The sequence below is a fragment of the Artemia franciscana genome, chromosome 14 (genome assembly GCF_032884065.1).
Source record: "Artemia franciscana chromosome 14, ASM3288406v1, whole genome shotgun sequence".
Taxonomy (NCBI): domain Eukaryota; kingdom Metazoa; phylum Arthropoda; class Branchiopoda; order Anostraca; family Artemiidae; genus Artemia; species Artemia franciscana.
The window spans coordinates 19,038,084-19,064,647 of NC_088876.1; the positions used below are offsets into that span (position 1 = coordinate 19,038,084).

Here is a 26,564-nt window from a genome sequence, read left to right on the forward strand (position 1 = left end):
CGGTGCAAGCCTTTGTACTGATGATGATTTCTGTCTACCGGGACAAAGTTGTACTGTGATAGCCAGTGAAGTTGGATTCCAATGTATCTGTCCTTTCCCACAAACCTTGATCGAAGGAAGTTGTAAACTAGGTAATAACTTTTAATTGTTATCATTAGGAAATTTTTTGCACTATAGTCATAATTGATAACTTGAAAATATTTATTAGCAGCATATCTCAATTGTTTCACCATTAATTCAGCATTATTCTGGTCTTAATTTTGAATTGTGTAAATTATTTTCAAATATATAAATTGGAGAAACCAAAAGCTTGAAAAGTTTTCGGACGTCATCTGTATCCTATCAATGCTTGTAGCCCTGTATCAAAAGGTTTTTCTTGTTCTTCAACAAGAAAACTTTCGATGACGCTATGTTATCTAGGTTTCAAACCTCAAATTAATCGATAATCATGGCTTTATTGAAAACGATAAGAATAGCAGAAGACAAAGAAATTCATTCAGCTTCGGGGAAATTTACAGTATTCTATTCTTTGGAATGTAAAACAGAACGTACAGTAGGTAAAATAAGAGTTTGAATGACAATTTAGACTACAAACAATCAAAAACTAATATTTGACTTTCTCCATCCGTATTTTGTCTTCCTTGGAAAAATTGTAAGCGTTAAATAGTGTATCTACAATTTTAATTATTTTCCATTCATACAGTATTAAAAGTAACTCTCTGATCAATCGTTTTTCTAAACTGTCGTTAACACCGTCCCATTCAACAGCTTCAAAAATATCTTGGGATAATTTTCAGTGCTTCATAGTAAGTCCCCTCATTTAGGATAAAAAAAAGAAAACAAATATACAAACAGAACATCAGGGATGTTATTCTTATATTGTTTTTGATATCTTTTAAAGGAAAATGCCATTATTTAAACCAAATACTAAGAAATAAAATCATCTAGGCTCAACGCAGTGAAAAAAAAAGAAAATCTTTCTCATCCTCATAATAATGTTCCGTAAGAATATTCACTCTCAATGAAAAGGGAAAATTACCATAGTTTATGGGTTTAGGGATTCGTGCTGAGGCAACAGCAGCTATCAAATAATGGGGAATCAACTTGTGTGTCTCTCTGGCAGCATTTTTGTTTTTTTGTGTATATATGTGAGCCTTTGTTGTGCAAGGTGTCTTAAGAAAATATAATTATAGCGTAATAACTGTGCTAATAAGAATACATAAATATAAAAGATAAAACGGAAAATATATAGTGAAAATAGATTTTATTGTTTTCCATCTAACTGCTTTTAGATCACACTGTTTTGAAAAACTCTATTATAACCGTAGGATTACAAAATTCTCATAAAAAAAGATTGTGACTAGTATGTATTAAAAAGATAAGTTTTGAGTGTGTATGCAGGGCCTCTATTTGATTTATTAATTACGAACGATTTCTTACATTAGTTTCTTTTTTTAGATCCTTCTCTATCTCGATTTGTTGAGCAGAAAGTTTCAATTCAACTGAATTATCAATGGATCTCCGACTACGATAACCCCACATCGGCAAAATACATTGCCCTAATTACTGCAATAAATTTAGCTATAAGTATTTGCTTAAAAGTCAATTTTATACTCATTAAAACAAAAAAAGTTTATCCAAAACCGAAGGAAGCCAACTACTGTTTAATGGTCCTGCTTAAAAAACAAAATTGTTCTTTTCCACTCTCCCTCCCTTTCTCTCTCTCTCCCCCTCCCCAGTCCCTTTCTTTCTCTTTTCTTTTCCTTTTCTCTCATTTTTTTTTCACAAAAAAATCGTTAAAGTGGCTTTAATTTGTCCTCTTTACAAAGAAGCCAAATAAACGCACCTAATTTCAGAAAAGTACGAAATTTGAAAATCAGAGCATGATTTATATAAATATTGACCTTAATACGTGTCTATTCTCGGATGTCAATAAGAATGCAAGTTCAAGTTAAAAATGATTTGATAAATCAGGGGGTTGTAGGATCTAAACTTTATTTTCAAAATACATAAAAGAGCATTAAAATATAAGAAAGGATATTATATCACGAAAAAAAGTAGTAAAATATGAATATAAATAAAAAATAAAAATCATTAAATTTCCCCTTCATATTCATTTTCTTGTACAGTCTTTCAGCCAATGAATAGCAGAAACACTAATAAACTGTAAAAGACAAAAAATCTCTACTATTTATCGAGATTAAATTGCTAAGCAATAAAATAAAAGTAAATTCATTTAGAGACTTTTTGTTCATACGCGTTTGTTCTATTTACACGTAAGAAGTTTTGGTTGCGAACAATTTCAATATCTATAATGAAATTGAATTCACGTGTGCAACTACAGCTGAGAATCCTAAGCGACATATCACTTTCTGCTGCAGATAATCTCCAAATCGCATTAACAGTCCTTGGTCGATTGGTGGTCAAAAGGTATTAGTCCTACCAGGATTACAACTTCTGCGGTATGACTTGAACACACTAAATTTAGAATTAATCTCGCCAACTTGCGATACTTCCAAATGTCAGTCTGGAGGGGATGAATTTGGTTTCTGTTCAGACTCAGTTTCGAAATGTGCTTGCAGCAAGGGGTAAGTTAACTTCTAAATGTAGTATAAATCTTCTTATACACTTACATGAACCTAAGAAATATAATGGTTAGTTTGATTAACTAATAAAAAAGTCCTAAATTGAGCTTTTATGGTGATTTAGAAGGATTTAATCGTTACTATAGCACTACAAATATATTTCTACGAAAATTGAATTGATATGCTTTATACCAGGGAACCGAGTTATTAATTTGATTCCTCAGACATAGTTTCATAGGTTTTCCAGAAATATTTAACTATAATGTTCAGTTTCTATATCGTCTTGAGGGCAAGCTTATGCTTAATCCAGAGTTTTATATTCAATAAAAAAAAACCTTGCCAAGTCAGCTAGTTTAGTTTTTAAGGTAGAAATGTTAAATTTAAAATTCAATCTTATATTAAAAAAGTATGTAAAACTATTAAATCTTAAAATCAAAGCCACCCTAGCAATCTAAATATCATTTTGAAATTTATTGTACTTTATTTTTCAATTAACATTAATTTTTTTATTCAATATTTGTTTCTAAAGAGGGAGTTTTTTTTGGACATTGATGAATGTGAAGACTCAAATGCCTGTGGAACAGAATCTGCCTCCTGCATCAATCAGCCTGGATATTTTGAGTGTATTTGTCGTCTAGGTTTTCTTCCATACATTGATGGATGCATTGGTAAGACTTATTGTTTCTCAAAACAAAATTGAACAAGGTTGTTATGGCACTTGGTTGTTAACCAAGTGACATATAGCAATCGCTAATTCTGTCGGTCTGTCGGTCCCGGTTTTGCTACTTTAGGCACTTCCAGGTAAGCTAGGACGATGAAATTTGGCAAGCGTATCAGGGCCCGGACCAGGTTAAATTAGAAATAGTCGTTTTCCCGATTTGACCATCTGGGGAGAGTGGGGGGCCGGTTAATTCGCAAAAAATAGAAAAAATGAAGTATTTTTAACTTATGAGCGGGTGATTGGATCTTAATGAGATTTGATGTTTGGAATATTTTGTCTCAGAGCTCTTATTTTGAATCCCGACCGGATCTGATGACATTGGGGGGATTTGGAGGGGGGAAACCTAAAATCTTGGAAAACACTTAGAGTGGAGGGATCGGGATGAAACTTGATGGGAAAAATAAGCGCAAGTCCCAGATACATGATTGACATAATCAGAACTGATTCGCTCTCTTTGGATAGTTGGGGGGGGGAGTAATTCTTAAAAATTAGAAAAAATGAGGTATTTTCAACTTACGAACGGGTGATCGGATCTCAATGAAATTTGATGTTTAGAAGTATATCGTGTCTTAGAGCTCTTATTTTAAATCCCGACCGAATCTGGTGACGGGGGCGGGGAGTTCGGAGGGGGAAACCTAAAACTTGGAAAACACTTAGAGTGGAGGGATCGGCATGAAACATGGTGGGAAAAATAAACACAAGTCCTAGATAGATGATTGACATAAACGGAACGGATCCGCTCTCTTTGGGGTAGTTGGGGGGGGGGGGTTATTTCTGAAAAATAAAAAAAAACGAGGTATTTTTAACTTACGAACGGGTGATCGGATCTCAATGAAATTTGATATTTAGAAGGATATCGTGGCTCAGAGCTCTTATTTTAAACCCGACCAGATCTGGTGACATTGGGGGGGGAGTTGGGAGGGGGAAACCTCAAACTTGGAAAACACTTAGAGAGGAGGGATCGGGATGAAACTTGGTGGGAAAAAAACACGAGTCCTAGATACATGATTGACATAACCAGAACGGATCCGTTCTCTTTGGGGTAGTTGGGGGGGGGGGTTAATTCTGAAAAATTAGAAAAAATGAGGTATTTTTAATTTACGAACGGGTGACTGGATCTCCATGAAATTTGATATTTAGAAGGATATCGTGTCTCAAAACTCTTATTTTAAATCCTGACCGGATCTGGTGACATTGGGGAAGTTTGGGGTGGGGAAACCTAAAATGATGGAAAACGCTTAGATTGGTGGGATTGGGATGAAACTTGGTTGGAAAAATAAGCAGAAGTCTTGCATACGTGATTTACATAATTGGAACGGATCTGCTCAAATGGGGGGGGGGTAATTCTGAAAAATAAGAAGAAATGACGTATTTTTAACTTACGAAGAAGTGATGGGATCTTCATGACACTTCATATTTAGAAGGACCTCGTAACTCAGATATCTTATCTTAAATCTCAACCAGATAAAGCGTAATTGAGAAGGTGGCAGTTTGGGGGACTGGAAATCTTAGAAAATACTTAAAAAAAGGATATCAGGATGAAACTGGACGGGAAGAATAGAAACCTATCTAAGGTACGGACTAACATAACTGGACCGGATCTGCTCTCTTTGGTGGAATTGGGGGTGGGGGTAATTTTGAAAATTGAGGTATTTGTAACTCACGAAAGGGTGACCAGATCTTAATGAAATTTGATGTTTAGAAAAATCTTGTGCTTTAAAGTTGTAATTTCAAATTCCGACCAGATCCTGTGACATTCGGGGGAGTTGGAGGGGGAAACCGGAATTCTTGAAAAACATGAAAATTGGGGTATTTTTGTCTTACGAATAGATGATCGGATCGTAATGAAATTTGATTTTTAGAAGGAATTCATGTCTCAGAGCTCTTATCTCAAATCCCAAACAGATCTTTTGACATTGGGGGGAGTTGGAGGGAGAAATCTTGGAAAAACACTTGGAGTGGAGGAATCGGGATGAAGCTTGGTGGATAGAATAAACAAATGTCCTTGATACGTGATTGACAGATTTGTACTGGATTCACTCTCTTTGGGGGAGTTGGGTTCAGTGATTTGGCGAATTCGGTGCTTCTGGACATGCTAGGGCGATGAAAATTGGTAGGCGTGTCAGGGAGCTGCACAATTTGACTTGATAAAGTCGTTTTCCCAGAATCGACCATCTGGGGGGCAAAGGGAAGATGAAAAATTAGAAAAAATTAGGGATTTATAACTTAGGAGTGGGTGATCGGATCTTAATGAATTTTGATATTTAGAAGGACTTTGTGACAGAGCTCTTATTTTAAATCTTGACCCACATTAAGCCTCTTATTTTCCTTTTTAAATCAATCTATTGATTCATAGAATTTTCTTAGAGCTCATACCATATGATCTCTTGGCTCTTAGCTCTTCTCGCCTCGTCACAAGTGCCATATGAGCTCTTAGCTCTTGTTTTTAGATTGAAAAAAACAAAATCATAATATTTGTTTTTTGGTAATTACTTATTTTAGGTAGAAAAATAGTATCTTTGGGTCCTAGTGGAGGTCTTAATCCTTTGTTTCATGAATTATGTCAAAAACTTAGTTTGCTCAAAACAAAAAAATACCAGCAATTGACCTATTCTGATGATTTTATTTTAATTTTATCATAATTTTTTGTATATGAACTTGAATTCAAATCAACTTTATTTTAAATGGCTTTTTTCAGGTTAATAGATACAAAATTTTTCCCTTTTTCTCCTATTTCTATTAATTCAAATTGGAAAAGTTTTAACTTTTTCTGAACATAAATCAACAAAGGGGTTTTGGAAGTGGGTTTGTTGGAGTTCGATGGATATGGTGAACACTAGAATTAGTTTAAGAAAATAGAGCATATCCAGCCGCTTTTGGGTTTACTAGGCTTGGCAAAAATGCTTCGAGACAGTCATCAAAAATTATGTTTCTTAAACAAATAGGTATCACTTTTTATATATTGACTCTAATTGCCTAATATTTTAACCGACAAAAATACATTATGTTTGTTATAACTATTTCAAGATATGTCTTTGTTATAAATATTTATTTTGTCTTAGTCTTTACTTTACAATTAGGTATTTTCTTATTAGTTTATGGCTTTTTGTTACTTTGGGTAAGAAAATAATATATTTAGATTCCAGGGGAAGTCATAACCTTCAGTTTTATGCGACAATTTAAAACCCTAGTCTTTTCAGAATGAAATAACTACTAACAATTGATTTATTCTGAAGTTGTTTGGTTTTCTTTCCCGATTTCAAAAGTTTTATTTTTTTTTAACAAACATAAGTTAACAAATGAAAGTAGGGTTGAAAAGCGTTTACTGCACTTACTGAGAAAAAATGGGTTAAACAAAAATGGTTTAGAGAGAGTCATTTACAAATTATATTTTCAAAAAATACTTGGCATTTTTCATGTATTGACTGTAATTGTCACGTTTTTTAACTGATACAATTCTACTATCTTTTTTCGAATTATTTCGAGATTTGTCTTTTTCCTAATCGATTTATATATTTTAATATTTACCTGCCTTCTCTTACCGACGGGATTGTTTGAACTTTTTAAACTTTAAATTGAATTTTTCAAAAATGAAAACTGAGCAAATAACAATGGATATTCCTGTTAATTTTGCGCTGCAACTAATTTTCTTAGTGTAAAAGTAAAAAAATAGCAATGAAATATAATGTTCATTTAAAAGTAAACACTATATTAGACGATAAACTAGTCATGTTTTAGCCTTTCAGTAGTAAAAGTAAAGAATTTTTTCTTTTCTTTGTCATTCGAATCTTATTACTTCTTCTGAAATCCTGTTTTGTTTTCAGATATAAAGGCTACAGCCATAGAACCTTGCGCCAAAGCAGAAAATACTGCCCAGTGTGTTCTTCTTGGCGCCACCTGCAATAAGGACTTGTCTTTTGGCTTTTTTAGCTGTAGATGCCAGTTTCCAATGGTTCCTTCCCCGAAGGGATACGTCTCGATTCTAGAACAAGAACTACTCGCAACGAAAGATTACCAGCTGGAGATCAGTGGTGTTGAGTGGTCAGATTCCCTTTCAACTATCACCTCTATAGAATCGCCATTGTTAATTGAAGAATTACAACCTGGGTAAATCAATTTTTGTACTTAAATGTTTATTTTCAAGCCATCTTCATCAGTTTAAATTTAAGTATCAATACACGTACGAAAAGAGATGAGAGATACACCAAAGATGAGCAGAAATTAAGTCGAACTTAAAACAAGCAGAATCCACCAAAAAACAAATAATCTCTAAGCCTTCTAAATACAGAAATTTAGTATTAAATTTACTGAAAGTAATATTTGTTTCGAGCTATGTGATTTTATATTTATAAGATTGAAATGTGGATCGAACTTTTGATACAATCTGATATTCTTTCCTGAACGTCTTAAAAATTTAGAAGCTAATAAAGCTAAGAAAAATACACTCTTAAAATGGGATTTGTTTTGAGTAAATTTCAAGATACATTCAATTTTCTTGAAGACCCAGGAGACATTATTTCTACTACTCTTTGTGTTTGAGGTCGTTATTTAGTGTTTTTTACGGTAGTTTTTCGCATTGAAAACTATTTTACTTTATTTTTGCTTATATTGCATTTGATATTACTCGTTACTTTTCTTTGGAAAACCTCTTGTCTGGGAAAATATTTCCAAATTTTATATTTCCAATTCACTTAGTCTTTTTTGTTGGTCAAGAAAAGAAAATTTTAAATTATTTCGAATTTTCTCTATAACAATCCACGTTATGGGCTGCTATTTATATGTTGGACAAAACGTCCCTCGTAACATAAAGAGAAAGGAAGAAAAGATTCAAATATATGAAATCAAAATCTGCATAGTCTTTAGGTATCTGGTAGGTTCATCAAATATAACCGAGATCTTATACTAGCTTGATTATAGACAAATATTGATTAACCCTTTTTTACGTTCCCTTAATGTTTCAAAGTAATGCCCTCGATCTTTCTCGTATTATAGCTGATACCCCCTTTTGATAATTTTGAAGGCATGTAGTGAATTTGATATGTTCAAATATTCATTCAACATGCCATTCGAATTATGGGTTAGGAGCATCCCGCCTCAACAGTAACCGAAACTCTAAAAAACGGAATTTTGACACCAATAGATATTATAAAAGAATTCGCTTATTATGTTAATTGAAAATACATAAATTTAATAAGGTTAATTTTACATATCATGAGTCGCGAGCCTGAAAAATATGCCTCATTTTCGAAAAAAAGGGGAAAATTAAATAAAAGTAATAGAATCAAGATTCAAAAGCTAAAGAATCTTAATGAAAATCACATCATCTGATTCAGCGTATCAGACAAACCCACTGTATAGATTTCAAGCTATTATCTTAAAAAATGTGGAATATGTATTTTTTGCCAGACAACAGATCACGGATGCGTGTCAAAATAGACATTTTAATAAAAATAGTTTAAAGGCCGAAAAAATGTACGTTTGAAGATAACACGAACCCACTCAACTGCTGGAGAAAGCTCAATAAATTGTAAAAGTTGTCCAATTTTCGTATAGTGTTTTTTTTTGTAGTCACGCATGAATTTTTCGGGTGGGAGAGTGAATCTTTTGCTGGAGGTAAAATAGCAATTTATTGAGGATTGGGTAACCACCCTAGTATTAGCAGTAGTAATAGTAGTAGTAATAGTGTTAATAGCATGAGTCACCTTCAAAAGCTATAAAATCTTAATGAAAATCACATCATCTCATTCAGCGTATCAGAGAACCCCACTGTATTGATTTCAAGCTCGTATCTTAAAAAAATGTGGAATATATATATTTTTTGCCAGGCGACAGATCACGGATGAGTGTCGAAATAGAGATTTTAATCAAAATAGTTGAAAGGCTGAAAAAATCTGCGTTTGGAGATAACACGAACCCCGACAGCTGCTGGAGAAAGCTCAATAAATTGTAAAGTTTGCCCAATTTTACGTATGGTATTTTTTGCTAGGCACGCATACATTTTTCGAGTGGTAGAGTGAATTTTCTGCTGGAGCTAAAAGAGCAATTTATTGAGGATATGGTAACCACCCTAGTATTAGCAGTAGTAATTGCAGTAGTAATAGTGCTAAGAGTGTTAATAGTAGTAGTACTAGTAGCAATAGTAGTAGTAGTGGTAGTAGCAGTACTAGTAGTAATGATGTTAGTAGGATTAGTAGCGTGAACATATCACAAATTGGTCAAATAAACATGCCCCTCTCTTTCCCTGAACGTTCCAATTTAACACGTTTAGCCGTTTTTAATATATCCCCTTTTGACAAACAGCCTTAAATCAAGCATGCCATCGAATGAAAGTGTTTTTAACATGACTAATAAAAAGGGATTGATGCAAATTTGTTTTTTCAGTTCAACATATATCCAGTGTAACTGACCTAGATGTCAGTATATGTCAGGTGATCTCCTTTATTCGAAGCAATAGTGTCGGTGTTGAAGCAAAAGTTTCCTTGACACTTAGTGCTTTTTCTGTATTAGATTCGATTCTAGAGTTGATCGTCCCAGGAATAGACGTTTAAATAAAGACTGCTAGCTTGATTTCTGAAAAAGGTAAGATGGATCAATGTCAACTACTTCAATTGATGCCTGCTTATTCTCTGAGCATTACGTTCAAATCAGCGCTCAAATCTTGGTTTCCAAATGGGGTATTTTCTTCACGTCTCATGTCAATTTCTTAAATATAGTCTTGCCAGAAAATCTATGAACGCACATTGATTACTAGTTGTATTAAAGTTTAAATTTAACTGCCTTATCTTAGCTAGCATTAATAATGCAGTTGTACCTCTGTATCTGCTCACCCTTGCATCATTTGGGTCTCTTCTTAAACATTCAGGATATACTGAAGTATTACTACAAGAATGCAAACTATTTGCAACGACTGCCTCTCTGGACTAACAATAGCTCCCTATTCTGGCAGTACGGAATTTTTAGTCCAGCGTCCGTGAAGCAAAAAAGAAATAAGAGGTATTGGAGGTAGATTAATTGTGAAAGCACCTATGAAATTTTCTTTCCTTGATCATGTGTTAGTTCTCACCTTTAAATGTTCTTAATTGTATTTTTCTCTTGTCAGTTCTTCTTTGTTTTGGTATTGTTTGTATTTGTCAATTTTTTTCTTTTCATTTTCTTTCTTCATTACTCCACCAGCGTTGTATCTTACAGTTATGATGGGCAATAAATTCATCTAACTATATTATAATCTTTTTTATTAATGTTGTTCTCATAATACTTTTGTTATTATTCTTTAGTCTAACATATACTTTACCAATTTTTTTTGCACACTCTTACATACACAATCTTCTATGCTCTTACATTCTCGTTCTTCTTATTGCATATGATGCAAATCTTTTATATCAAAATATAGTAAATCGATATGAATGTTGTAACACATTTCTTGTCTTTTTAACCCGTAATATAATAACCAACATAATTCAACTTGCAATAGATGTTATTCGATTGTATTTTAATTCGTTGTTTTTTAATCGTACAAATCGATGCAAGCCTTTGCACTGATGATGCTTGTCTACCGGGACAAAGTTGTACAGTGATAGCAAGTGAAGTTGAATTCCAATGTACCTGTCCTTTCCCACAAACCTTGATCGAAGGAAGTTGTAAACTAGGTAATAACTTTTAATTGTGATCATTAGGAAGTATTTTGCACTATAGTCATAATAGATAACTTGAAAATATTTATTAGCAGCATCTCTCATTTGTTTCAACATTAATTCAGCATTATTCTGGTCTTAATTTGGAATTGTGTAAATTATTTTCAAATATATAAATTGGAGAAACCAAAAGCTTGAAAAGTTTTCGGACGTCATCTGTATCCTATCAATGCTTGTAGCCCTATATCAAAAGGTTTTTCTTGTTCTTCAACAAGAAAACTTTCAATTGACGCTATGTTATCTAGGTTTCAAATTTCTAATTAATCGATAATCATGGCTACATTGAAAATGATAAGAATAGCAGAAGGCAACGAAATTAATTCAGCTTCGGGGAAATTTACAGTATTCTATTCTTTGGAATGTAAAACAGAACGTACAGTAGGTAAAATCAAAGTTTGAATCACGATTTAGGCTACAAACAATCCATAACTAATATTTGACTTTCTCCATCCGTATTAAAAGTAACTCTCTGATCAATCGTTTTTCTAAACTGTCGTTAACACCGTGCCATTCAACAACTTCAAAAATATCTTGGGATAATTTTCAGTGCTTCATAGTAAGTCCCCTCATTTAGGATAAAAAAAAAGAAAACAAATACACAAACATAACATCAGGGATGCTGTTTTTATATTGTTTTTGATATCTTTTAAATGAAAAATGCCATTATTTAAACCAAATACTAAGAAATAAAATCCTCTAGTCTCGACGCAGTGAAAAAGAAAGAAAATCTTTCTCATCCTCCTAATAATGTTTCGTAAGAATATTCACTCTCAATGAAAAGGGAAAATTACCATAGTTTATGGGTTTTAAGGATTCCTGCTGGGGCAACACCAGCTATCAAATAATGGGGAATCGACTTGTGTGTCTCTCTGGCAGCATTTTTGGGTTTGTGTGTATATATGTGAGCCCTTGTTGTGCAAGGTGTCTTAAGAAAGTATAATTATAGTGTAATAACTGTGCTAATAAGAATACATAAATATAAAAGATAAAACGGAAAATATATAAAGAAAGTAGATTTTATTGTTTTCCATCTAACTACTTTTAGATCACACTGTTTTGTAAAACTCTATTATAACCGAAGGATTAAAAATATCTCGTAAAAAAAGATTGTGACTAGTATTTATTAAAAAGATGAGTTATGAGTGTGTATGCAGGACCTCTATTTTATTTATTAATTGCGAGCGATAATTTACATTAGCTTCTTTTTTTAGATCCTTCTCTATCTCGATTTGTTGAGCAGAAAGTTTCAATTCAACTGAATAATCAATGGATCTCCGACTACGATAACCCCACATCTGCAAAATACATTACCCTAATTACTGCAATAAATTTAGCTATAAGTATTTGCTTAAAAGTCAATTTTATACTCATTAAAACAAAAAAAGTTTATCCAAAACCGAAGGAAGCCAACTACCGTTTAATGGTCTTGCTTTTAAAAAAAACTATCCCTCCCTTTCTCTCTCTCTCTCTCTCTCTCTTTCCCTCTCTCTCTCTCTCTCTTTCCCTCTCTCTCTCTCTTTCCACCCCTCCCTCCTCAGTCTCTTTCTCTCTCTTTTCTTTTCTCTCATTTTTATTCACAAAAAATCGTTAAAGTGGCTTTAATTTGTCCTCTTTACAAAGAAGCCAAATACACGCACCTAATTTCAGAAAAGTACGAAATTTGAAAATCAGAGCATGATTTATATAAATATTGACCTTAATACGTGTCTATTCTCGGATGTCAATAAGAATGATTTGATTTGATAAATCAGATCATAAAAATGATTTGATTTGATAAATCAGGGGGTTTTAGGATAGGATCTAAAGTTTATTTTCAAAAGACATAAAAGAACATTAAAATATGAGAAAAGATATTATATCACAAAAAAAAAGTAGTAAAATGTGAATATAAATACAAAATAAAAATCATTAAATTTCCCTTTTGTTTTTGTTAATATACATTTTCTTTTACAGTCTTTCGCCCAATGAATAGCAGAAACACTAATAAACTGTAAAAGACAAAAATTCTCTACTATTTATCGAGATTTAATTGCTTAGCAATAAAATAAAAGTAAATTCATTTAGAGACTTTTTGTTTATGCGCGTTTGTTCCATTTACAGGTAAGAAGTTTTGGTTACGAACAATTTTCAATATCTATTATGAAATTGAATTCACGCGTGCAACTGGAGCTGAGAATCCTAAGCGACATATCACTTTCTGCTGCAGATAATCTCCAAATTACATTAACAGTCCTTGGTGGTCAAAAGGTTTTAGTCATACCAGGATTACAACATCTGCAATTTGATTTGAACACCCTAAATTTCGAATTAGTCTCGCCACCTTGCGATACTTCGAAATGTCAGTCTGGAGGGGATGAATTTGCTTTCTGTTCAGACTCAGTTTTGAAATGTGCTTGCAGCAAGGGGTAAGTTAACTTCTAAATGTAGTATAAACCTTCTTATATACTTACATGAACCTAAGAAGTATAATGTTTAGTTTGATTAACTAATAAAAAAAAGTCCTAAATAGAGCTTTTATGGTGATTTAGAAGGATTTAAACGTTGTTATAGCACTACAAATATATTTCAACGAAAATTGAATTGATATGCTTTATACAAGGGAATCGAGCTATTAATTTGATTCTTCAAACATAGTTTCATAGGTTTTCCAGAAATATTTAACTATAATGTTCAGTTCCTATATCGTCTTGAGGGCAAGCTTATGCTTAATCCAGAGTTTTATATTTAATAAAAAAAACCTTACCAAGTCAGCTAGTTTAGTTTTTAAGGTAGAAATGTTAAATTTAAAATTAAATCGTATATTAAAAAGTATGTAAATCTATTAATCCTAGCCATCATGCCATCCTAGCAAGCTAAATATCATTTTGAAATTTATTGTAATTTATTTTTCAGTTAACATTGATTTTCTTTTTTTATTCTAATTTGTCCTCTTTGCAAAGAAGCCAAATACACGCACCTAATTTCGGAGAAGTACTAAATTTGAAATCAGAGCACGTGATGTATATAAATATTGACCTTAATACGTGTCTATTCTCAGATGTCAATAAGAATGCAAATTCGAGTTAAAAATGATTTTATAACTTAGGGAGCTATAGGATAGGATCTAAAGTTTATTTTTAAAAGACATAAAAGAACATTAAAATATAAGAAAGGATATCATATCACGAAAAAGAATAGTAAAATATGAATATAAATACAAAATAAAAATCATTAAATTACCTCTTAATTTTTGTTAATACTCATTTTCTTGTACAGTTTTTCAACCAATGAATAGCAGAAACACTAATAAACTGTAAAAGACAAAAAATCTCTATTATTTATCGAGATTAAATTGCTTAGCAATAAAATAAAAGTAAATTCATTTATAGACATTTTGTTCATACGCATTTATTCCATTTACAGATAAGAAGTTTGGTTACGAACAATTTTCAATATCTATTATGAAATTGAATTCACGTGTGCAACTGGAGCTTAGAATCCTAGGGGACATATCACTTTCTGCTGCAGATAATCTCCAAATTGGATAAACAGCCCTCGGTGGTCAAACGGTTTTAGTCATACAAGGATTACAACATCTGCAATTTGACTTGAACACCCTAAATTCCGAATTAGTATCGCCACCTTGCGATACTTCCAAATGTCAGTCTGGAGGGGATGAATTTGGTTTCTGTTCAGACTCAGTTTTGAAATGTGCTTGCAGCAAGGGGTAAGTTAACTTCTATATGTAGTATAAATCTTCTTATATACTTACATGGATCTTAGAAATATAATTTTTAGTTTGATGAACTAATAAAAAAGTCCTAAATTGAGCTTTTATGGGGATTTAGAAGGATTTAAACGTTATTGCACTACAAATATATTTCTACGAAAATTGAATTTATATGCCTTATACAAGGGACCCGAGTTATTAATTTGATTCCTCAAACATAGTTTCATAGGTTTTCCAGAAAAATTTAACTACAATGTTCAGTTCCTATATCGTGTTGAGGGCAAGCTTATGCTGAATCCAGAGTTTTATATTTAATAAAAAAAAATTATTTGTCAAGTCAGCTAGTTTAGTTTTTCAGGTAGAAATGTTAAATTTAAAATTCAATCTTATATTAAAAATTATGTAAAACTATTAAATCTTAAAATCAAAGCCATCCTAGCAAGCTAAATATCATTTTGAAATCTATTGAAATTTATTTTTCAATTAATATTGATTTTCTTTTTTTATTCAAGATTTGTTGCTAAAGAGGGAGTTTGTTTGGACATTGATGAATGTGTCCTAGTGGAGGTCTTAATCCTCTGTTTCATGAAATATGTCAAAAACTTAGTTTGCTCAGAACAAAAAAATTCTAGCAATTGACTTATTCTGATGATTTTATTTTAATTTTATCAGAATTTTTTGTATATTAACTTGAATTAAAATTAATCTTATTGTAAATGCCTTCAGCTTACAAGATACAATCACGTTCAGGTCACTATATACAAATTTGTGCCCTTTTCTCCTATTTGTTTTTTTTTCAAACTTGAAGAGTTTTACCCTTTTTTTTGAACTTAAATCAGCAAAGAGGGTTGTGGAAGTGGATTTATTTTAGTTCAATAGATTTTGAAATTATGAATACTAGAATTAGTTTAAGAAATTAGAGTATATCCAGCCCGTTTTGGGTATACTAGATTTTGAAAAAATACTTAGAGACGGTCATCCAAGAATTATGCTTTAAAAAAAAATCCGTATCACTTTTCATATATTGAATATAATTGCCCCATATATTAACCGATAAAAATACATTATGTTTGTTCTAATTATTTCAAGGCATGTCTTTGTTAAATATACGTATTTTTTCTAACTCTTTACTTACAATTAGTTATTTTCTTACTATTTTTAGCGATCTGTGATTTTGGGTTATAAAATAATTTATTTAGGCTCCAGGGGAAGTAATAACCTACATTTTTATGCAACAATACAAAACCCTAGTCTTTTCAGAATGAAATAACTACTAACAATTGATTTATTCTGAAGATTGTTTGTTTTTCTTTCCCGATTTCAAATGTTTAATTTTTTTAACAAACATAAGTTAACAAAGCGGAGTAGTGTTGAAAAGGGTTTACTGCACTTCGGAGAATTGTGAAATGAGGAATGATAGAAAGGCGTTTAAAACAATTGAGCCAAATTGTTAAGAGAAAAAATGGTTAAAAAATGGGTTAAACAAAAATGGTTTAGAGAGAGTCATTTACAAATTATGGTTTAAAAAAATACTTGGCATTTTAAGATTGGATTTTGAAGATTCGAACAATGAAGATTGTTTGTTTTCCTTTTCCGATTTTGAAAGTTTTTTTTTCAGATACATAGGTCAACAAAGGGGAATAGCGTTGAAGAGGGTTTACCGCACGAATTGTGCAAGAGGGTGAATTGTGAAATGAGGAATAATAGAAAGACCTTTAAAACAATTGAGCCATTTCAGCATCTTTTGGGTCTCTTGGGTTTAAAAATGGTGAAAAGACACTGATTTATAAATTACGATTTAAAAAGAAATACTTGAAATTTTCCATATATTGACTGTACTTGTCACTTTTTTTAACTGATACAATTTTACGATCATTGTTCGAAATATTTAAGGATTTGTTTTTTTTTAATCTATTTATTTGTATTACTATTTACCTGACCTCTATTATCAACAGGATTGTTTGAACTTTTTTACACAATAAATTGAACTTTTGAATAATAAAACTGAGCAAATAACAATGGATATTCCCAAATATTAATTTTTCGCCGCAACTAATTTTCTTAGCGTAAACGTAAAAAAAATATTGTAAAGAACTATAATGATGATTTAAACGTAAACATTATATTATACGATCCGTATCACTTTTCATATATTGATTCTAATTGCCCCATATTTTAACCGATAAAAATACATTATGTTTGTTATAATTATTTCAAGATATGTCTTTGTTAAATATATTTATTTTGTCTTACTCTTAACTTTGCAATTAGGTATTTTCTTACTATTTTTTGGCTATTTGTTATTTTGGGTAAGAAAATAATATATTTAGATTCCAGGGGAAGTCATAACCTCCAGTTTTATGCGACAATACAAAACCCTAGTTTTTTCAGAATAAAATATTTACTAACACTTTATTTATTCTGATGATTGTTTGTTTTTCTTTCCCGATTTTAAAAGTTTTATTTTTTTAACATACATGAGTTAAAAAAGGGGAGTAGTGTTGAAGAGGGTTTACTGCTCTTGGATTAATTGTGGAATGAGGAATAGTAGAAAGACTTTTAAAACAATTGAGCCCAATTGTTAAGAGAAAAAATGGTTCAAAAGATAGGTTAAACCAAAAATGGCTAAGTGACAGTCATTTATAATTTAGTGTAAAAGTAAGTAAGTGTAAAAGTAAAAGAAATATCATAGAAATATAATGTTCATTTAAACGTAAACATTATATTATAAGATAAACTACTAATGTTTTAGCCTTTCAGTAGTGAAAGTAAAGACTATTTTTCTTTTCTTTGTCATTTGAATCTTATTACTTCTTCTGAAATCCATTTTTTTTAGATATAAAAGCTACAGCCATAGAACCTTGCGCCAAAGAAGAAAATGCTGCTCAGTGTGTTCTTCTCGGTGCCGCCTGCAGTAAAGACTTTTCTTTTGGCTTTTTTAGCTGTAGATGCCAGTTTCCAATGGTTCCTTCCTCGAAGGGCTGTGTCTCGATTCTAGAACAAGAACTAGTCGCAACGAAAGATTACCGGCTGGTGATCACTGGTGTTGAGTGGTCAGATTCCCTTTCACCTATCACTTCTATAGAATCACTATTGTTGATTGAAAAAATTACAACCTGGGTAATTCTATATTTGTATTTAAATCTTTATTTTCAAGCTATCTCCATCAGTTTAAATTTAAGTATGAATACACATATTAAAAGAGATGAGAGATGCACCAAAGATGAGCAGAAATTAAGTCGAACTTAAAAGAAGGCGGAATCCACCAAAAAAAACAAACAAATAATCTCTGTTCCTTCTAAATACAGAAATTTATTTTTAATTTTACTGAAAACAATTTTGTTTCAAGCTATGTGATTTTATGTATTATAAGATTGAAATGTGGATTGAAGTTTTGATACAATCTGATATTCTTTCCTGAACGTCTTAAAAATTTAGAAGCTAATAAAGTTAAAAAAAAATACACTATTGAAATGCGATTTGTTTTGAGTAAAGTTCAAGTTACATTAGATTTTTTTTAAGACCTAGGGGACAATATTTCTACTACCCTTTGTGTTTGAGGTCGTTATTAATGTTTTTTCTGTTTATCTTGGGCTACAATTGTTTATTGATTAAGATTTACGGTAGTTTTTCGCTTCGAAAACTATTTTACTTTATTTCTGCTCTCATTACATTTGATATTACTCGTTACTTTTCTTTGGAAAACTTATTGTGTCGGAAACTATTTCCAAATTTTACTTCTGTTCATTTCCAATCAATTAGTTTTTTTTGTTGGTCAAGAAAAGAATATTTTAAATTATCTCGAATTTTCTCTATAGCAATCCACGTTTTGGGCTGCTATTTATATTTTGGAAAAAAAGTCCCTCGTACCATAAAGAGAAAGCAGGAAAATATTCAACGATATGAAATTAAAATCTGCATATTCTTTAGGTCTCTGGTAGGCTCATCAAATATAACCGACATCTTATACCAGCTGGATTATAGGCAAATATTGATTAACCCTTTTTTTACGTTCCCTTAATGTTTCAAAGTAATACCCTCGATCTTTCTCGTATTATAGCTGATACCCCTTTTTGACAATTTTGAAGGCATGTAGTGAATTTGATATGCTCAAATATCCATTCAGCACGCCATTCGAATTATGAGTTACGAGCATCCCGGCTCAACAGTAACCGAAACTCTAAAAAACAGAAGTTTGACACTTATATATTAAAAGAATTTGCTTATCATACTAACTGAAAATATATAAATTTATTAATGTTAATTTTACATATCACGAGTCACGAGCCTTAGAAAATATTCTTAATTTTTTTAAAAAAGAGGGAAACTGATAAAAGTCATTGAATCATAATTCAAAAGCTACAGATCCTTTATGAAAATCACATCATCTGATTCAGCGTATCAGAGAACTCCACTGTAGTGATTTCAAGCTCTATCTTAAAAAATTTTGAACATGCATTTTTTGCCAGACGACAGATCACGGTTGCATGTCGAAATAGATATTTTGATTAAAATAGTTTAAACGCTGAAAAAAATATGTATTTGGAGATAAAAACGAACCCCCACAACTACTGGAGAAAGCTCAATAAATTGTAAAATTTGTCCAATTTCACGTATAGTATTTTTTTGCTAGGCACGCCAGCATTTTTCGCGTGGTAGAGTGAATTTTCTGCTGGAACTAAAAGAGCAATTTATTGAGGATATGGTAACCACCCTAGTATTAGCAGTAGTAATTGCAGTAGTAATAGTGCTAAGAGTGTTAATAGTAGTAGTACTAGTAGCAATAGTAGTAGTAATAGTAGTAAGTGTGTTAATAGTAGCAGTAGTAGTAGCAGTACTAGTAGTAAAGGTGTTAGTAAGATTAGTAGCGTGCGCATATCACAAATTTGTCAAATAAACATTTATCTTTCCCTGAACGTTCCAATTTAACACTTTTAGCCGTTTTTAATATACTCCCTTTTGAAAAACTGCCTTAAGTCAAGCATACCATCTAATCAAAGTGTTTTTGTGAGAATATTTAACATGACTAATAAAAAGGGATTGAAGCAAATTTGTTCTCTCAGTTCATCACAATTTTGAAGGACCAGCTTATATACAGTGTAAGTGAACTAGATGTCAGTGTATGTCAGGTGATCTCCTTTATTCGAAGCAATAGTGTCGGTGTTGAAGCAAAAGTTTCCTTGACACTTAGTGATTTTTCTGTATTAAATTCGATTCTAGAGTTGATCGTCCCAGGAATAAACGTTTCAATAAAGACTGCCAGCTTGATTTCTGAAAAAGGTAAGATGGATCAATGTCAACTACTTCAATTGATGGCTGCTTATTCTCTGAGCAAAATTTTTGATTTTTTTGATAGGAAGTATTAAAGTACTGGCTATCAATTTATTCAAAGTAATACTTCATTAATCACCGCTCAAGCATTGCGTTCAAATCAGCGCTCAAATCCTGGTTTCCCAATGGGGTCAATTCTTCACGTCTCATGTCAATTTCTTAAATACAGTCTTGCCAGAAAATCTATGAACGCACATTGATTACTAGTTGTATTAAAGTTTAAATTTAACTGCCGTATCTTAGCTAGCATTAATAATGCAGTTGTACCTCTGTATCTGCTCACCCTTGCATCATTTGGGTCTCTTAAACATTAAGGATATACTGAAGTATTACTACAAGAATGCAAACTATTTGCAACGACTCTCTCTCTGGACTAACAATAGCTCCCTATTCTGGCAGTACGGAATTTTTAGTCCAGTGTCCGCGAAGCAAAAAAGAAAATAAGAGGTATTGGAGGTAGATTAATTGTGAAAGCACCTATGAAATTTTTTTTTCCTTGATCATGTGTTAGTTCTCACATTTAATTGTTCTTAATTGTATTTTTCTCTTGTCAGTTCTTCTTTGTTTTGGTATTGTTTGTATTTGTCAATTTTGTTTTTGTTTCTTTTCCTTTTCTTTCTTCATTACTCCATCAGCGTTGTATCTTATAGTTATGATGGACAATAAATTCATCTAACTATATTATAATCTTTTTTAATAGTCGTTCTCATAATACTTCTATTATTATTCTTTAGTCTAACATATACTTTACCAATTATTTTTGCACACTCTTACAAACACAGTCTTCTGTGCTCTTACAGTCTTGTTCTTCTTACTGCATATGTTACAAATCTTCGATATCAAAATGGAGTGAATCGATAAAAATGTTGTAACACATTTCTAATTTGTTTAACCCGTAACATAAAAACCAACGTAGCATCAAACTGCAATAGATTTTATTCAACTGTATTTTATATCTTTGTTTTTTAGTCGTACAAATCGATACAAGCCTTTGTACTAATGATGCTTGTCTTCTGGGACAACTTTGTACAGTTGTAGCCAGTGAATTGGATTCCAATGTACCTGTCCTTTCCCACAAACCTTGATCGAAGGAAGTTGCAAATAAGGTAATAACTTTCATTTGTTATCATTCGGAAATTTTACGACTACGGTCATAATTGATAACTTGAAAATAGATTTATTAGCAGTATCTCTCATTTGTTTCAACATTAATTCAGCATTTGCCTGGTCGCAATTTGTAATTTCATAAATCATTTTCAAATATATAAATTGGAAAAAAAAGCTTAAAACATTTTTCGGCTGTTATCTGTATCCTATCAATGGGTGTACTGTATCCTGTATACTATCAAGAACAAAATGGTTGTTCTTTTTCTTCAACAAGAAAACTCTCCATTGACGCTATGTTATGAAGGTTTAAAACCTCTAATTATGCGATGGTCATAGCGATATCTAATTATGCAATATCTAGAAGGATAAGAATAACAGAACACAAAGGAGATATACTAATTCAGTTTCGGAGAAATTTACAGTATTCTATTCTTTGGAATGTAAAACAGTATGTACAGTAGATAAAATCGAAGTTTGAATCACAATTTAGAATACAAAATACAATTTTAAATATTTTGTATTCTTACAGTGTTACAGTTACAATTTTGTGTTCTCTTATCACCTGTCTTCCTAAAGTGACGTTAACACCGTTCCATTCAACAGCTTAAAAATATCTTTCTGTAAATTTCAGTGCTTTATAATGAGTCCCCTCTTTTAGGATAGAAAAGAAAACAAATACACAACAGATCATCCGATATTTTAATATTGTTTTTGGTATCTTTGAAACGAAAAATGCCATTATTTGAACCAAACACTAAGAAATAAAATCCTCCATTCTCAACGTAGTGAAAAAAAGAAAATCTGTCTCATCCACATAATGCTGTTCCTTTAAAGTATTCACTCTGAATGAACAGAGGACAATTACCGTAGTTTTTAGGTTTGAGGGATTCCTGCTGGAGAAACAACATTTATCAAATAATGGGGAATCGACTTTTGTGTCTCTCTGACAGCATTTTTGTGTTTTGTGTGTATACATGTGAATCCTTGTTTCGAAAGGTCTCTTAAGAAAGTTTAATTATGGTTTAATAATTGAGCTAATGAGAATATAAAAGAAAACGAAAAACATAAATCTGTCAATCTACTTTTAGACCACACTGTTTCGATAAAAGTCTATGGATTTTCTATCGGCGTTTCTTCTCATTCATGATGTTTTGTTGATTAGGGTTTGTGAAACATTTTTTAATGATAATCTTTCTTCTTCAGTCCAAATTCAAGGTTATAATTTCTTTGAAAAATCACGAGTATCAAAAATAAGGGATAAGTCGGGTGTTATGTACGTCATGATATTCTTTTGCGAAAAATAACATATTTTATTGACTTATATGAAAAAATTAAATTGAAATATTTAATTTTACAATTGAAAATACATAATGGGAATGTTGCATTTATAATAAGCCCCCTCATGTATCAATTTCTTCTTTTTCGTCGTCACTTATTACCTTCATGAAGCTAATATCATGCAATTTTAAAAGGATAATCTTAATGGGAGACTTTAACATCAATTTGATTTATGATTCACATCAGGCAAAAAGATAAAGAAATGAATGACTTAACAAAAATGCGATAGATTTTCTATCGAAGTGCCTGTCGTATGGTTTATTATCACTTCGAAGTATACTTGAAAGAATAACTGTAACGTCGGCTTCACTGATTGACAACATTTTTACGAATTTCGAGACAATATGGCAATTTGAGACAATTATTCTAATATGGATAATATTGGTGGACTCTTCCGCTCATTTCATTTTGTTTTCTTAATTAAAAAATGAGCTTAAACCGAGCAAAAAGTGTTTAAATAATCAATAAAAATACTCTACAACTATTAAAAGAAAAACTAAGTATTATGAATAATAATGAACCTTTCGAGTCTGAGGATTTGAACCACGTGATGGATTTATTTTTAAAGCAGGTTAAGGAAATACTAAATGAAAGATGTCCAGTGATAAAGATTAGGCTGAGACGTCATCAATCTTCTAATAGGCCATGGATAACCGAAGGTATACTACGATCTATAAAGTTTAAAAATCAATTATTCGGAAGGCAACTTAACTGTCCATCCGATGAAAATATTTCTGAATTTAAAAGGTATAAAAATCAACTGTAAAGAATTCTTCGATGGGAAAAAGGATTAATTATTAGCAATAGTTTTGAGAAAGTTCGTTTGACTGCGAAAAAGACTTGATTGCCTAAGTAAGATGAAGTATCAAAGTTTTCCAGATATAATGTGCATGCCTGAAAGTACCTCTTAATCATAAAAAGGAAATAGCAGATGCCCTGAACTGGTATTTTGCTAAAATAGGTGAAAAAACTTCAGAGTCTGCTGCCTCGTCAAAATCAAGGAGTCAAATTAAAAATGATTTTAGAACATTTTTTCCGCCATCACATGATAAGTCAATATTTTTAACACCGGCTTCTGAACAAGAATTAAAGAATATAATTACTCCTTTGAAAAACGGTTATTCTGAGCGTATTGATAGATCATCGACATTTCTGTCAAAATAAATATTCTCCCAAATCTTGCACATTTTATGTCATGTAATAAACGTGGCATTTAAAAACGGGACATTTTTTCGTCATTAAAAGATTCAAGAATATTGGCTCTTTACAAAGGAGGGGAGATCTTAACAGTGATAAAACAAAATTCGTGGTTTTCTCGTGATGTAACGCTGTAGTTCCTGAGCTTTAACTAATTGAATCAGCTGATTTTATAATAAAAGATTTCACGAACAGCAACTATGCAATACCTCAGAGTCTTCCTTGACTCTAATCTATAATGAAAGCCTCATCTAATCTGCGGATGAAATTTTGAAGAAATATTGAGATAATGTGAAGACTTAGGTTATCCCTTTCCTTTGAATCAATCTCATCACTTTATTATTCAATTATTCATTTTCATTTAATGTTTTCATCACTTGTTTACCTGAAGACATTTAGTTCTCATATTGTGCTAATTCAGAGACAATAGAACAAAGATTTGTGGATCCTTAAGAGTTACTCCCCTTCCCCTAAATTATATCCACTGAAGTCGTCAGCAGATTCTCTGTATTGCTTCCTTAATATTCTTCCTTTAAGACATTTTGTGACTGTTGAATCTACCCTCTTCAAACTGAAGCATGACCATGGTTTGCTTCCCTCATTTTTGTGCTTTTCGAACCATTTCCCACTTAAAAGTGTTGAGCAGGAACATCTAATTAGAAATTTTAATAAATTGTATCAGCCAAGAATAATAAATGAAAGGTTGAAACCTTCGCTTCGAAACTCAGTAATTCGGTATTGGAATAATTATACGTCTAAATTGAATGCTTCAGAACTAATTCAAAAATCAAACGAAAACTTACATATATGTTGATATATCGAAATTGTATTATGATAAATGAGTTGTTGTTAGTTAATTTGGATTACCCTTCGGATGTTAAGTTTGTTCCCATTTTACATGGTTTTTGATTATACTGGGTCAGAAATTAAATAGAAAAATATTTTTTTTCAATTGAAAGTAAATAGCAACATTGAAACTTAAAACGAACGGAAATTATTACGTATATGAAGGGGATTGCCCCTCCTCATCACCTCTCTCTTTATGCTTAAGTTTGAATTTGTTCCCAATTCTTTAAGAACGACCCCTGGACTGAAACACAACGGTTCGTTTAATTAGAAGAGTAAGAAGCTTTTTTAAAGTACTAAAAACTTTAGCAGAAGGAGCGAGGTGTTGAGGAGGGGGCAATCCCCTTCATATAAGTAATAATTTTTGTTCGTTTTACTTTTTAGTGTTGCTCCTTACTATAAGTTGAAAAAACTTGTTTTTATTATTTAATAAAAGACACAGAGACAGATTTGGATTTGACACGATATTAGTGCATTAATGACATTCCTATTATGAATATAAAAACTGTAACTGTATTAAAATGTTGCCGGAAAAAATTACTTGCCAGATTTCTGCATTTTTCAACTAAGAACAATAATTGTATTCGCTTGTTTTTTAGATCCATCTCAGTCTAGATTTGTTGAACAGAAAATTTCAATTCAACAGACTAATCAATGGATCTCGGACTATGACGACCCCACAACCGCCTAATATATCACCCTATTTACTGCAATTGATTTAGCTGTAAGTATTTAATCCAAAATCAATCAGTGGATATTGATAAGTGTTGATAAGTCTTTTCCCGAACCTATGGGAACCTCTTTCCATTGAAGGATTTTGATTTGAAGTTTGATTCTTTTTTCTCTCTTCCTATGATCCAAGGTTTCCTTATAAAGTTTGTCTGCTCTTTCTCTCTCTCTCTCTCTCTCTCTCTCTCTCTCTCTCTCTCTCTCTCTCTCTCTCTCTCTCTCTCTCTCTCTCTCTCTCTCTCTCTCTCTCTCTCTCTCTCTCTCTCTCTGTCTCTCTGTCTCTCTGTCTCTCACACTCTCCCTCTTTTTCTCTCTCCCCCTCCCTCTACTTCTCTCTCTTTTTCTTTCTCTCCCCTCTCCCTTTTCGACTTTCTCAGATGTACGGATAGGAGTGTCATAAATACTCAAAAGTTATTAACCTAAAGCGGTTTTAATAGAAAGAATTTTGAGTGAAATATATAATCAATTCTTTGTTTTTTTAAATTACTATCAATTATTATTGATAGTAATTTAATGAGCCCTCAAAAGGCTCCATGGCCAGGGATACAAGGGGGATGCAATATAAGCAACAACCCATGAAAAAAAAGCTTCATAATGGATCTAGGAAATATGTGTCCGAGTTTTTGAACGATACCCAAACTTCCTGAGACCTTAATCCTAATCGTGGTTATATGGTTTTTAAGCTAAAGCCTCTTATCAAATAAGATACCAAGAAACTAGACCACCCGATTCTCTGGTCTTCGCAAGGAGCCTTATGACAGCTGAAGGTGTGTAAATTGGCCAAGTAAGTTTTACCAAACCATGAAAGTAATCTCTCAAATATTGCTACCAATTTAAACCTGATATCACATTCTGTCTTTCCAAGGGTCCCAAGAGTGGTATCATCTGCAAAAGGACTGGAAAATCATTATTAAAAGTCGTATTGGATCACGAAAGAACATCAAGATGACACAGCATATTAGAGGCCTGGTGTTTTATCTGCCAAAAATAGATCATTAACATAAGTCAGAGCCAACAACAGATCCCCGAGGGATGCCGTAATCTACCACACACTGGCTCCGGAAAAACAAATCAATTGAAATAAGCCTACCAGAAAGATATGATTCAAACCAAGAGAAAGCATTTGATTTAATATCAATATACGATAGTTTCCAAATGAGAATCCGATGGGTCAAAGAATCAAAAGCCTTATGAATTTCCAAAAATGAAGCTGTCGGGATAAGATTGGTATATATTGCCGAATAAATGAAATTCAAGAGAGCTGCGCAATATTTCTGTAAAGTGATTGGCTCGGAATCCAAACCGGCTTT

The 26,564-nt window shown here is 32.0% G+C and overlaps 1 long non-coding RNA gene across 2 annotated transcripts in view; it reads right to left on the reverse strand.

The window, feature by feature from the left end:
• Positions 1-465: 465 nt before the first annotated feature.
• The window catches only part of LOC136035423 (uncharacterized), a 51,813-nt gene continuing 25,714 nt past the window's right edge, over positions 466-26,564 (reverse strand). The window contains exons 3-5 of one of the 2 annotated variants that reach the window (XR_010619421.1): positions 14,217-14,287; positions 9,714-9,876; positions 466-2,639 (exon numbers count right to left, since the gene is read on the reverse strand). This is a non-coding gene — a long non-coding RNA (uncharacterized LOC136035423). The remainder of the gene's footprint in view (positions 2,640-9,713; positions 9,877-14,216; positions 14,288-26,564) is intronic. The other variant, XR_010619420.1, reaches the window with a different exon arrangement.